This window comes from Palaemon carinicauda, chromosome 12 (assembly GCF_036898095.1).
Source record: "Palaemon carinicauda isolate YSFRI2023 chromosome 12, ASM3689809v2, whole genome shotgun sequence".
NCBI classification, from domain to species: domain Eukaryota; kingdom Metazoa; phylum Arthropoda; class Malacostraca; order Decapoda; family Palaemonidae; genus Palaemon; species Palaemon carinicauda.
Genome location: NC_090736.1, coordinates 66144209 through 66159574, shown reverse-complemented (window position 1 = coordinate 66159574; position 15366 = coordinate 66144209).

Here is a 15366-nt window from a genome sequence, read left to right as displayed (position 1 = left end):
ATATATATATATATATATATATATATATATATATATATATATTATTTATATTATTTCCCTATTCTATGCTAATTGAGAAAGTTCTAGCTAGTTACATTTGGATGTTGAATCAGGAAGCAGATATGGTAAGTTATAGTGTCAACAGACCTTACCTAAGCACATAATTTCATTGAATTAGAAAATGATGAAAGAAACAAAATTATGGTTATATTAAGATTAGGAAATTGATTAAGGGTCTGTTTAGTAAACCAGCACCTGTCTGAAGTCATTTCCTGCCTTTTAATGTTAATAGAAGGTCAAGACAGTAATTATAATGAGAATGATAATAGAAAAGGCTCAATTTTATGTATCTCAATATGTTATTTCTCAGTAATAGTAATGTTGTCTGTTTTTATGCTTAGTCGTCTTTTTTTTTTAATACCAACAAGACAACAGGAACAAGAAGTGAGATTATATGTATGTTATAAAACATGATACGTACAAATTGAGTATATATATATATATATATATATATATATATATATATATATATATATATATATATATATATATATATATATATATATATATATATATTCATATATAAAGATTTCTGTACTTTATGAGAAGTACTTTATGGATCTGGAGAAAGCATATGATAGAGTTGATAGGGAAGCAATGTGGAATGTGATGGGGTTATATGGAGTTGGTGGAAGGTTGTTGCAAGCAGTGAAAAGTTTCTACAAAGGTAGTAAAGCATGTGTTAGGATAGGAAATGAAGTGAGTGATTGGTTTCCGGTGAGAGTGGGGCAGAGACAGGGATGTGTGATGTCGCCGTGGTTGTTTAACTTGTATGTTGATGGAGTGGTGAGAGAGGTGAATGCTCGAGTGCTTGGACGAGGATTAAAACTGGTAGACGAGAATGACCATGAATGAGAGGTAAATCAGTTGTTGTCTGCGGATGATACTGTACTGGTTGCAGACACAGAAGAGAAGCTTGGACGATTAGTGACAGAATTTGGAAGAGTGTGTGAGAGAAGGAAGTTGAGAGTTAATGTGGGTAAGAGTAAGGTTATGAAATGTACGAGAAGGGAAGGTGGTGCAAGGTTGAATGTCATGTTGAATGGAGAGTTACTTGAGGAGGTGGATCAGTTTAAGTACTTGGGGTCTGTTGTTGCAGCAAATGGTGGAGTGGAAGCAGATGTACGTCAGAGAGTGAATGAAGGTTGCAAAGTGTTGGGGGCAGTTAAGGGAGTAGTAAAAAATAGAGGGTTGGGCATGAATGTAAAGAGAGTTCTATATGAGAAAGTGATTGTACCAACTGTGATGTATGGATTGGAGTTGTGGGGAATGAAAGTGATGGAGAGACAGAAATTGAATGTGTTTGAGATGAAGTGTCTAAGGAGTATGGCTGGTGTATCTCGAGTAGATAGGGTTAGGAACGAAGTGGTGAGGGAGAGAACGGGTGTAAGAAATGAGTTAGCGGCTAGAGTGGGTATGAATGTGTTGAGGTGGTTTGGCCATGTTGAGAGAATGGAAAATGGTTGTCTGCTAAAGAAGGTGATGAATGCAAGAGTTGATGGGAGAAGTACAAGAGGAAGGCCAAGGTTTGGGTGGATGGATGGTGTGAAGAAAGCTCCGGGTGATAGGAGGATAGATGTGAGAGAGGCAAGAGAGCGTGCTAGAAATAGGAATGAATGGCGAGCGATTGTGACGCAGTTCCAGTAGGCCCTGCTGCTTCCTCCGGTGCCTTAGATGACCGCGGAGGTAGCAGCAGTAGGGGAGTCAGCATTATGAAGCTTCATCTGTGGTGGAAATGTGGGAGGTTGGGCTATGGCACCCTAGCAGTACCAGCTGAACTCGGTTGAGTCCCTGATTAGGCTGAAGGAACATAGAGAGTAGAGGTCCCCTTTTTTGTTTTGTTTCATTGTTGGTGTCGGCTACCCCCCAAAATTGGGGGAAGTGCCTTGGTATATGGATGGATGAGAAGTAATAATCATTATTTGTCACTTTCTCATGTAGGCATGCCAGTAAATTACACTGCTACCAAATTGATATAATTTTTATTTCTTCATAGGCGTTCTTATGAAATATAATATACCTATATAACCTGTTAGTCAGGTGATGAGAGATGGGCATTGTAGTGATTAGCCAATTTATCCCAAAACTCATTGTGGTGAAATTGAAAAGGTCTCATCTGCAAAGGAGAGTGAAGGTTAACATCTCTAGAGAAGCCATAGTTCTGGAAGATTCATATCCACTTGTGAGCGCAGTTGTGATGTCATCAATTCTTTTTACCGTATTAGGAAAATTTGGAACTCTTCTCTGACGGAAAAGCCCTTAAAGGAAATGGTGCTTTGGCTATTCCTAAATAGCAAATCGAATAAACTGTCTGAAGACAGAGGACTAATTGAAATGAATTATTATCCATAGATTTGACAGTAGATTGAATAGTGGTCTCAGGTTTCACAGAAGACCTTCCCGAGAGAAGTTGAGATTTGGCCAGTCGTCCAAATACAACTGAACCATGGCGCCCAAAAGATTAATCACTTCACTTCTGAGGCCATGACCCTTATGAACACGTGTGGTGCAGTATTAAACTCGAAATAGTGGTAACTCTGTTTTACTCATATGAATCTGAGAACAATTATGTAGTTGGGGAAAGAAGAAAATAAAAATGGATGATCAACAGCTCAACTGAAAGCATCCAATCTCCCTATTGAGCTGTGAAGTCTCCATGAAGAACCTTGTCAGATTTAAAGGCTGGTTGAGAACAGGACACCAGCTCCCTTTAACCTTCTGAACTAAGAACTGACAACTGTAGACGTAGAAAAATTGGGTTAACCTTTTGTATTGCCCCCTTTAATAACAAAGATGATATTTGTCTTGCACAATTTCCAGTGTTTATGGGTTGTGAATATCCAATGGAGAAGGCTGTAGTACATCAGTGAGAGGGGGATGTGACACCAATGGAAATTGATGACTCGTCGTCAAAACAATTAGTACCCATTGCAGATCATAAATACGATGTAAACAGCACTTGGAAGACTTATTGTGTGTGCTTGACTTGCCAGAAGAAACAGGTATTCTTTGATAGAAACGTTGACTACCTCTAAGGAAAAGAGGGACTGGAACCTCTAGACCTGACCAGTCCTGTGGGTAGAAAGTCTAGAGAGGGCTGATAATAAGTGGAAGAATAACCACAAGAACCATATGAAGCTGAAATCTGAAAATTAGCATCACGAATAGTATATAAAATTTTATAATTTTGTCTTTTAGATGAAACTCCGGTAACTGGAAAAAATATTCTTCATAAAAAAGAACCAAAACGAAGAGCGGTCATTAAAAGATGTCTGTGACTCGGCAAGTCTTCACAATTTAACAAAACTGTTCTCTCTTTTCAAGGATGATGTTACCATACATTTGAGCTAACTTCGATGAGGCATCAGACAGATTAATCCAAACACGACAAAAATTCTGAATTTTCTGTTATACCACTTTGAAGTTTACTTATAAATGGAGTTTGAGGAGGAGTTTGAGGACTGATTTCAGATTTTTAATACCACTAACGAATTATGCAGAACCACAGTTGTTGAATCTGCAAAGGAATTAATTTATAAAAATTTATCAAGGCCATCCGTCATTCCCTCGAACTCCTTTAGCAAAATGAAAATTCTACCTTTCAAGAGAAGAGAACATTTAGAGGGCCCAATAAGCAAAGTTATCGATGACTATAGATAAGTCTGCATTTAGCATGAGTAAGTCACCAGTACAATAAACATTGATTCGGTTTTATTTCAAAGAAGATTTATTAAATCAACAGAGAGCCAGATGTAATGATTTAGTTATTACTTTCTTCAATACAGCATCCTTTTTACCCCCACAATGCCAGTGGAAACTTGGAACGAAAAACAGTTAAAGGAGAAGACATTAGAGCCAAAAAACTTAGAATGAGTTAAAATTGATTGTTAGGTCAAAAATTAGTTACAACAACCGATGTGCTGGCAGTATGTCTTGCAATAGAAATGGCCAAGCTGCCCTTTTTTCTGTCTCTATTATTTCTATGGACGGAAAGATTACCTAGTCTGGTGTCGATTCTCATCCCTAGATATACCAAATCTTTAGGATGTTCAGCCTGTTGCACATCGACGCCTTCTGGCCCAAATTCACAAATCTAATAAATCCAATACAGTATACCAGGAGTAAGTAATATGCCAAAATCCGGTATTCAGCCAAGGAATGTGTCCTTAATCTATTTTGGGGAATTGGACATATAAAGGTTACAACCTCATACATGATGTCTTCTCTCGGTTCCACCATCAGGTCGTGACACAATTCTCTCTTCCTTATGTACAATCTGTTCAGCCAAAAGTCAAGCTTGGCACCTCCCCCTTCTAATCCTGTGTTCTCTGAGTAAGCTTTGAAGGTTTTTAAAAGAGACGCCAGCACCCCGCTCATTTTTAGCACAGGGTTTGGATTTACACATAGCCATCTCCAGAAGGAATTTTGGTTTTAGTTATTGGTGGTAAAGACCTATTGATAGTCTTCCTTCCCCTCTCTAAAAAAAGGACACCTATATGCCATCATATTCACTTTCGAAATGTTGTTGCTCGCGCTATGTGAAGCATTTCCAGCTCTTGTTGGACAAGTTTACATCCCACTCGATTTTCTTAGTTTGTGCTTAGGTCGGAAAAGAGACATATCAGCTTCAGGGTCCCTTCCTCCTCTTTTCGCCTCTTTCCTGCTGTCGCTGATTTAACAAGAGTTCATGCTGGTCAGGGGAAGGACTGTAGGAGAGCTACACCACCCAGTACTTGTCCAAAGACTTGGGTGCTCTGATGAAGGTGTAGAAGTAGAGCAGTATCTTCTTTTCATCCTTGGATGATCGTGGTATTCCCTTTGACTGATATTTCTTGAAAATTCTTCAAAAGGGAAAACGGGGTTCTTCTGAACCGTCCTAGAGTATAATTTGATGTTGAAAACTTAAATTCAGATGCATGGCTCTATTAGCCTCGCCAATCATACCGAGCTTTATTGTCATTATCCTTATTAACATTACTATTATCATTATTATCCTTACAAGCCAAGCTACAATTCTAGGTGGGTAAGTAAGATGCTACAAATCCTTGAACCCAAATAGGAAAGCAGCTCAGTAGGGGAATAAAACAAGTAATGAATAAACTATAACATGAGCAACATTGTTACAATAACATAAACATGGATACGTATATACAGATAGACGGAGGATAGTGAAGGGTTTGAAAAGCAAGATCAAATGAGGATAATGAAAAAGTTAAAGAAAAGACCATCTCTTGACAAACCACCAAGCATCATCAATCTTTCTTTTATGTCTGCGCCACAAACTATGCAAAATAATAATAATAATAATAATAATAATAATAATAATAATAATAATAATAAAAACAAGAGGAAGAGAAATTGGACAGAAAAGTATGCTTGAGTGTACACTGGTAATAGCTACCGTACCTTGTTGCCAGGAAGACGAGGGTGGGATACTTAGCGGGCATAGTAAGACGTATACAGTGTATGGTCTCTTTATACGAATTTCCTCCGAAGGGATTGACAGCTCTATTAATCTTCACGCCCATTCAGTACACCCACAATAACCTTTTTTTTTTTTCAAGTTAAATTTTCAGATACAATTAATATTTTCAGTCTTTGAAACTCAATATCTCAACGTTAACTTTAGCCTTCATGGTAAATATGGAGATTGATTCTGCAACATGCACATATGCTTTATTATTATTAGAATGAAGGTATTAATTTCCATTGGTGTCACAGCCCCCTCTGCCTGTTCTACTACAGCCTTGTCCTCTGGATCTTCACATAAAAGGGTGGCTTACATAATACTTTGTAACCGATGTGTTATGTATTTTATACTGTAATACTATATGCGTTATGGGTATTAAGTAATGTTGCACAATATTGCATTGATAGAACATGTATTGTTTAGACACACAGAATAAGTGTAGTAGCGTGTGTTATGAAGGATTTAATCATTAATTAATTGCCTTAAAGTTAGGATGTGATTCTTCTTACTTTTGTATTGTAGCAGGATCCAATCTTTTTGAAAGCAATGCTCATTTGTTATTTTTGTATTGTTGTGTACGAGTTTTTTTTTTACATATACTCACTCGAAACCCACAAGTTGTTAGAGAAGATCAGAGATAAAAGCCTAAGAGAAAGTGTATTTTAATAAGAAGTCTCTGATTATATCCCATCTACCCAGAAGACAAGTCGGCGAAGATGCTGGGATAGGAACATCTCGACAAACTAACAAATTAACTTATTATTCCAGGTGAGTGAGCTGGTACCAAGTAAGTGTGATGTAGGCCAAGCATCACACGATGTACATACCATTCTTGTATTTTAATATATCCGACAACCATCAAATCAATTCTCATTAGGTCTATCATTTTGCTTCCTTCCTGTAATGTGAGAATTACATACACAATCATTCTAGAAATCTATCTTCCTTGATTCTTCCTACATGACCAGACTAAAATATCAATAAATAATAGGTTCCCCTTTTTACAGATGCTCGTATTTCCGGTACATTGTAGTTAACCTTTTTTGTTTCTCCCATTTGCTACACAACAAACTTGTTGCAAGTACAGTATCCATCATAGGTCTACACTTCAAAAATAAGATGAGTGTTGTGAAAAGTCTCTCTATATTTTGCAACTTTATGATATTTTATCCTTCCTTTGGGTAGAAGATGTATGCATGTATTCCACCCGTTAAGATAATATAAACGTAGGATGTAGTAAAATAAATGGTAATTGGTCTCATTTTGCAACACTAAGAAGTTTAGAAAATTGCGTAACTTGTAACCAAGTAAAGCATCGAGTATCACGTGAATGACCATGGCTGAATTTGCAGTAAACATTCACAATTTGAAAGCATTTGCAGAGTAAGGTGAGTAGCGCATTCTGACACACCACGAGTACAACAGGGAAAGAAGATGGTGCTCAAACCAGTATTTCGCTGTGCATAAGCAATGCCAAAATTAAACTTTTATTAATAACAATTTCAACGTTAACTAAGTCTGTGACCTCAAATCAATTCCTCCCTCACAACATGAAAGCGTCGCAAAAAACACTCGATACGAATAGGTAACACATAAAAGTCACCTCACAGAATGAGTACCCAAAGAGCAAACAGGTTACAGATTACAGAAGTTCTGTTGTCAAACAGTCAAACAGAGTAGATCAAGACCTACAGACCGAGTATCTCGAGTAGAGTAACATTGAATAGCGAATCGATGATCGTTAACTTAATAGGAAGTGATTCATCTTTCTCCTCCGCATTTATTTTGGAAAATTACATCGACCGTCACTCAGTATATCAGGTGCGTAATTACAGTGTATCGTCTTTTTCCAAACACTTGTTCATTTACGTCAAAAACTTACTTTCTTTTTAAACAACTCCAAAGTTTTCATTTATTTTTAGTTCTTGGGAGGTAAGTTATTGAATAGATGATTATAGTTTTAGAAGGCCCAAATTAACTAAGCTAGGGATTATAATGTTATATTTTTAAAATATGGCATTTCATTTTCCTAACAGGCATCTGTCGTTATTATTATTATTATTATTATTATTATTATTATTATTATTATTATTATTATTATTATTATTATTATTATCATTATTATTATTATTATTATTATTATTATTATTATTATTAAAAGCTAAGCTATGACCCAAGATGAGAAAGCAAGATGCCATAACCCCTTAGGACTCCAACATGGAAATAGCCCAGTGGGGAAATGAAACAAGAAAATAAATAGACTACAAGTGAAGTAATAAGCAATCAAAATGAAATATTTTAAGAGCAATAACTACATAAAAATAAATCTTTCATGTTTAAACTATAAAAACTTAAAATAAGAAAACCTAGAGGAAGACAAGTAAAATAGAATAGCGTGCTCGAGAGTACCCAAAAGCAAGAGAACTCTGCCCCAAGACAGTGGAAGGTCATGGTACAAAGGCTATGGCATTACCCAAGACTAGAGAACAATGGTTTGATTTTGGAGTGTCCTTCTCCTAGAAGAGCTACTTACCATGACTAAGGAGTCTCCTCTACCCTTACCAAAAGGAAATTAACCACTGAAAAATTACATTGCAGTAGTTAATTCCTTGAGCGAAGAAGAATTGTTTGGTAGTCTCAGTGTTGTCAGGTGTATGAGGACAGAGGAGAATATGGAAGGAATAGGCCAGACTATTCGGTATATGTGTAGGCAAAGACAAATGGGTCGTAACCAGGGAGAGGGATCCATCGTAGTACTGTCTGGCCATTCAAAGGACCCAGTAACTCTCTACTCTGGCAGTAATATCTCAACGGGTGGCTGGTGGTCTGGGCAGCCTGCTACCTTAGATAACGGCATTTAGATTTCCTCTACAACAACAATAACAAATGCAGTTATTTCTATTCCACTGCAGAACAAAGGCCTCAGACATGTCCTTAGTCATGTTAGGTGTTTGACTATATTCATCACCACGCAGGCCACTGTGGATTGTAGATGGTGGGATACTAGTCTGATTGCTCACAGGAAACCAACATAGTATGGATGTCCCTGACTAGTACAGTTTTTCTGGTCATGACAATACACAAACCCTTTCAACACGTTAAGGTATCCTCGGTCCATAAATGTTAACTTATGTGGAAGCATCTTCGTACAGTTACAAGTATCCGGTATAGCTGGTATCCATGATCCATTGTTTGCACCGCACTTATAGTTACCGGGTTATAGGCTACTATACTTATCCACCCAATTTTTTTAACCGTTACGGCTATTTTTTCATAGACGTAGGCCTAGTTTCATGTTAAGTTTTGAATCAGATGTCGAAAAGATGTTTTAAGATTATAGATAATTCGTTATTCTGAAGCCAGGTCGATAATTTGGCTCCCGTGGAATATGCTGGTGACGAACAAGACCGAGTTTATCTTAGAAGTCCTGTTTCAGTGAAACTTTTAAACCTCGATAGTTCAATTATAGGGGATTTCAAGGAAATTCTTACGAGAAAATATCTGAAATAATAATGGGAATAATTATTATTATTATTATTATTATTATTATTATTATTATTATTATTATTATTATTATTATTGGGAAAAACTCTCGCTTTCCCAATAGGTCAAGCAGCCCAGTACCAAAATAGGAACTGAGAAGTGAAGAATAAACTATAATAAAGAGATAACAATAACAAGAACAAAGTAAAATATTATCAAGGACGAGAACAACCAATAGATAACATTTTAAACTATTCGTATGGTACCTCGGTCCCAGCTACATCCACTTTTTACCCTTTGACCCATCCAGTTGTCAACATCTTAATTTCCTCCTTGTTACACTTCAGCGCTGAATGGCCTCCCCGTACCAAACTCCAAGCCAGATGGCATAAATTCTTAGTTTCAATCCAAGTTTGGATTTCTGAAGTTATTTAGTTCAATTAGGCCTACTTAGTAATTTCACAGTTTGGGCAACAGCAAATGCATACAGAAAGACAGTTATCTTCCTTGCAATCTATGTGGAGAGAGAGAGAGAGAGAGAGAGAGAGAGAGAGAGAGATTTAGCATTAAATGAATAATGATGGCAATTTATGTTGTGGCCTGATTGGTAACGTCTCTGCCTGGTGTTTGCCAGTTGTGGGTTCGACTCCCGTTCAGTCTCGATAGTGCCATTAGTGTCTGGAACCTTACCATCCTTGTGACCCAAGAATGGTGGGTTTGGGGGAGCCTATAGGTCTATCTGCCGATTCATCAGCAGCCATTGCCTGGCTCTCCTTGGTCCTAGCTTGGATGGCGAGGGTGCTTGGGCGCTGATCATGTGTATATATGGTCAGTCTCTAGGGCACTGTCCTGCTTGATAGAGCAATGTCACTGTTCCTTGCCTCTGCCATTCATGAGCGGCCTTTAAACCTTGAAGCTGAGAAAAGTGTTATGTAATGATATTGACACCACTGGTGTCAGGAATAATTTGGCACTTCAGAATTGTGTCGCAAATTGAGCCTGCAGTGCAGCAGTGCCAAACGACTGCCTACCAGACTGACAGTCAGTAACTCATCTAAGCAAGACGTAAATATAGAAGTTTATTTTCGAAACAGAAGGAAGATGAAGCCGACAAGTCAGTGGCCTTCCTTTCTGGCCCTCTCTCAACTCCGATCTAACCTGTTCACCTGCTGCTTAGTAAACATTTATTATTATTATTATTATTATTATTATTATTATTATTATTATTATTATTATTATTATTATTATTTAAGTTACTACCCTAGTCGAAAAGGCAGGATGCTATAAGCCAAAGGACTCCAACAAGGAATAATATCCCAGTGAGGAAGAAAAATAAGGAAATAAACTACAAAAGAATTAATAATCAACTGAAATAAAATATTTCAAGAACACTAACAACATGAAAATAAATCTTCATATAAAACTATAAAATAAAAAAAAATAAAAAAAGCAAGAGAAATAAAGTAAATTGGGAACTCTACTCCAAAATAGTGGAAGACCATGGTGGTACAGAGGCAATGGCACTACCAAAGACTAGAGAACAAAGGTTTGATTTTAGTGTCCTTCTAGGAGAGTTGTATACCATAGTTAAGATGCTTCATCGTCGACTAAATCTTCATCAACGTTATATTTTTCGGGAGAGTTTTGTCAGTAGAAGAGCAGGATTTAAATGTGTATAGCCTGCTCATGTCCTGTTAACAGCATCCTTTGTTGATATATTCACCTTACAAAAAAAAAGAAAAAACACGAATAAAATTAAGATGCGTCGTCACTGCTCTAAATAGGAATGTCGACATTTTGCTGTTCTTGAATTAACATATATACGCAATACGTATGTAGTTATACATTATGTGGCTTTAGTTTTTCACAATGCCCATGGAGAGAAGAACAGAAATTTGTAACCTAAAGTGGGAAATGAAACGAAATATTGTACAGAGTGATTCAAGACCCAAATACTGAATATATCTTCTCCAGAAGTTCATCGATACCTGAAAACTTTCAGTACTACAACAGATGAGGAGTAGAGACAGGGGGTGGGGGGTGTTGTTTGTGACGTGAGTGATCCGTATAGCCAAAATGTATTCCAACAAGAAATTTAAAACAAGAGCTCTCTCTCTCTCTCTCTCTCTCTCTCTCTCTCTCTCTCTCTCTCTCTCTCTCTCTCTCTATATATATATATATATATATATATATATATATATATATATATATATATATGTATATATATATATATATATATATATATATATATATATATATATATATATATATATATATATATATATATATATATTCACATAAATTGCAAAGGAGATACCCGCCTTTCTATGTGTATCTGCTATTGCCCAAATAAAGAAATTACCAAGTATTTGAACCAAAGGACAGCCTAATCAGATAATTTGAATCCAACGTTTAAACACCTTAGAAATAATATTCACGAATAATGACTGGAATTATTATTATTATTATTATTATTATTATTATTATTATTATTATTATTATTATTATTATTATTATTATTATTATTATCGTTGTTGTTGTTGTGTTGTTGTTACTGGTGCCACTTTGATTATCCTTTCTTCTTTCGACTTTATTAATCCCTCTATTCTCCAGAGTCGGCCGCTCAAGTCGATTCTTCTCCATCTGTTTCTACTGCTTGCATCTTCTCAACCCAGTCCCTCCTCATCACATCTATCCATCTGGTCTACTGATACTCAACTCTATAATTTGGAACAAAAGATTCCTATTCTGTTGCAAGAATATAGATAACACACAAATACACACACACACACACACACACACACACACACATATATATATATATATATATATATATATATATATATATATATATATATATATATACATATATATATATATATATATATATATATATATATATATATATATACATATATATATATATATATATGTGTGTGTGTGTGTGTGTGTGTGTATCTTAATATCTGAATGATAATCCGTCACGCATGGGGTAAGGAAATCAATTTCGATCATTGAATGATATTAATAACAACCACAAGACAAAGTCTATAAAACTATTCAACAAAAGAATTGTTGAATGTAGAAAATGGATTTCAATGATGAAACTGAAACGTCATCTTGAAAATGAGTAGGCTACAGTACTACATCTGGATGAGGTGTGATTTGGTTGCTATGCGGAATAACATGAATACACTACACAAACCTCAGGCAATAAGAGTAAATAGAATTATGATAATGGTTATGAATGGAGAAGTATTAATTTAAAAGCTCAAGATAGAGACGACCGGCGAAATCTAACCGAGGCCCTTTGTGTCAATAGACGTAGGAGGAGATGATGATGATGGTTATAAATTACTCACAATAGCACGAGTTTAAAAATAGAAATATGTACTTGAAGTATACTTACTCTATCGGTTTTAAAGCTTTGATCAAATAAGAAATAGAGATTGATCTCTCTCTCTCTCTCTCTCTCTCTCTCTCTCTCTCTCTCTCTAAAACCTCCATACGGATAGAATATTCCAACAATGATAATAATGATGAAAACCAGTATAGTAAATATGAGATCCTGTTTTTAAGAGTAGCAGGTTGCCCAGGGCTCCAGCCACCCGTTGAGATACTACCACTAGAAAGTTATGGGATCCTTTGACTGGCCAGACAGTATTACAAAGGATCACTCTCTCTGGTTACGGCTCATTTTTCTTTTGCCTACACTTGGTACCAGATAAATTTAAAAACATTTGGTGATCACATCGTTGTTTTTAGTTAGTTGAGGTACTTCCAGGGGAACTACAAGACTTTGCCTACACGTACACCGAATAGTCTGTCCCATTCTTTCTACACTCTGCTATGTCTTCTTATACCTGACAACGCTGAGATTACCAAACAATTATTCCTCTTTCAAGGGGCTAACTAGTGCAATGTAGTTGTTCAGTGGCTATTTTCCTCTTGGTAAGGATAGATGAGACTCTCTAGCTATAGTAGGCAGCTCTTCTAGGAGAAGGACACTCCAAAATCAAACCATTGTTCTCTAATTTTGGGTAGTGCCACAGCCTTGAACCATGGTTTTCCACTATCTTGGGGTCGAGTTCTCTTAATTGAGGGTACACTTGGGCACACTATTCTATCTTATTTTCCGTCCTCTTGTTTTTTTTTGAAGGTTTTATAGTTTATGTATAAAAGATCTATTTTGACATTGTTACTGTTCTTGAATTATGTTATTTTATTTGTTCATTGATTCTCTGGTAGTTTATCAATTTCCTTGTTTCCTTTCCTTATTGTGCTATTTTTCCCGGTTGGACCCCCATGGCCTTACAGCATCTTGCTTTTCCATCTAGGACTGTAGCTTAGTTGATAATAATAATAATAATAATAATAATAATAATAATAATAATAATAATAATAATAATAATATGTCTGATATTTAAGTGGTAACAGTGGTCCCTAGATCATGACGTCACTCGGGATCCGCTTCGTGGGCGTGAGTCGAGACTGGAGATCGTTGTTATGGAGATAATAAAGCTGTTTACGCATAGAATTACCATTGGGTTGTCTTCTGTATTTACTTTACGACAGTGGTGTTGTAAGAAGATGAGGGAGACGAATAGGGCGAATAGGAGAGTCATGTTACTTGTTGGAGATCCTTCTAAGGGTCAGCGTGAGATCTTCTCGGAAAGTCATACATCCCTACAGACGTTGTAATTCGGAATTATCTACTGTTAAAGTTATGCATTGATTTGCCAGTCTAATTTTCAATTGTTCTTCTGTTAAAATCCTGTATTGGTTTTGCGAGAATGATATACTATTAAAGTTATACATTGATTTGCCTTATTTTATATAGGTACCCTAATTTTCAATTGTCTTCTGGTAACGCCATGCATTGGTTTTGCTATTCTAATTCTGAGTTGTCTTCCACTGAAATTCTGCGTTGTTGTTGTCAGTCTAATCCTGAGTATTCTTTTGGTAAAGTCATAAACTGATTTTGTTTGTATAATTCACAGTTATCTTCTTGTAATTAGATATCGATGATTTTGCCCATCTAATTTTAGATTGTCTTTTGGTAAAGTCAGGCCTTGATGTTGCTAGTTTAATTCTAGTTGTCTTGTGAAGTCCCGCTTCGGGTTTGCCAGGCTAACTCAGAGGTAACTATTGGAAAAGTTATAAATCAATTTCGTCTATCTACTTTTGTTTCGAATTCTGATTTTTTTTTTTTTTCATAATGGTGCTGAACTGAGAGCTGAAAAATGTAAGCCTATATGCCCAAGGGAAATAGATCGAAATGTCTGCAAAAATTGAACTTTGGTTTGTCTCATGTCCTTCAACTTGTGGGAATAGAAGAAAGACTTGAAAAATTAAAATGGACGAAGAAAGTGGAATATGCACCTTAGATTACATAAGGGAAAACTATCATGATTATAAGAAATATATCAATAAACATTATCAAAAGATGCCATATAAAGGAAAAACCAGTACGCATTTCAAAATCACTAGGGAAAAGAAAATAAAGAAAATTTGTTGAAGAGAGAATGACTAAAAGCTGTAAAAAGTCCAATTTGGAAAGATTTTTAATATTTCAAGAAAAAAAACTGTTAATTTGCAGCTCTAACAAAACATATCAATATAATTGAAAATAATAGAGTAGATAAATGAATATTTTCATCATTACTGTCATTTTTTCTAACGATGCAATTAAGACTGCGAATTTACATAGTTGTTATAACATATGGACCAGGTTTCCACGGCCTCTTCCTCCAAGTACTGTATCTGTTCTGAACTGATCTCAACTTTACGATGACTAAATATGAATCTTATCTTATCATTTCCCTTATCTGTACATGATGTCACTAGCTATGAAATCTTTATATATCATTCGAGAATCTCTTCCATAACACACAAAGAAGGTCAGAAATCTCCCCCTTGATACCCCAAATTTTGTCAAGAATCTGCCCTTAGATACTACAAATTTTGTCAGAAATCTGCCACATGATACCACAAATTTTGTCAAGAATCTGCTCTTTGAATCTTCAAATTATGTCAGGAATCTGCCCCTGTATACCCCAAATTTTGTCAAGAATATATTTCTTGATACCCTAAATTTTGTCAAGCATCTTCCTCTTGATACTCCATTTTTTGTCAAGATTTTTTCTCTTAATAGCACAAATTTTCTCAAGAATCTGCCCCTTGATACCCAAAATTTTGTCAAGAATTTATCACTCAATACCCTCGATTTTGTCAGGCATCTGCCCCTTGATATCCCAAATGTTGTTAAGAATTTATCTCTTAATACCTCAAATTTTGTCAAGAATCTTCAAAATTTTTAAAGAATTTATTTCTTAATACCCCCCAAATTATGT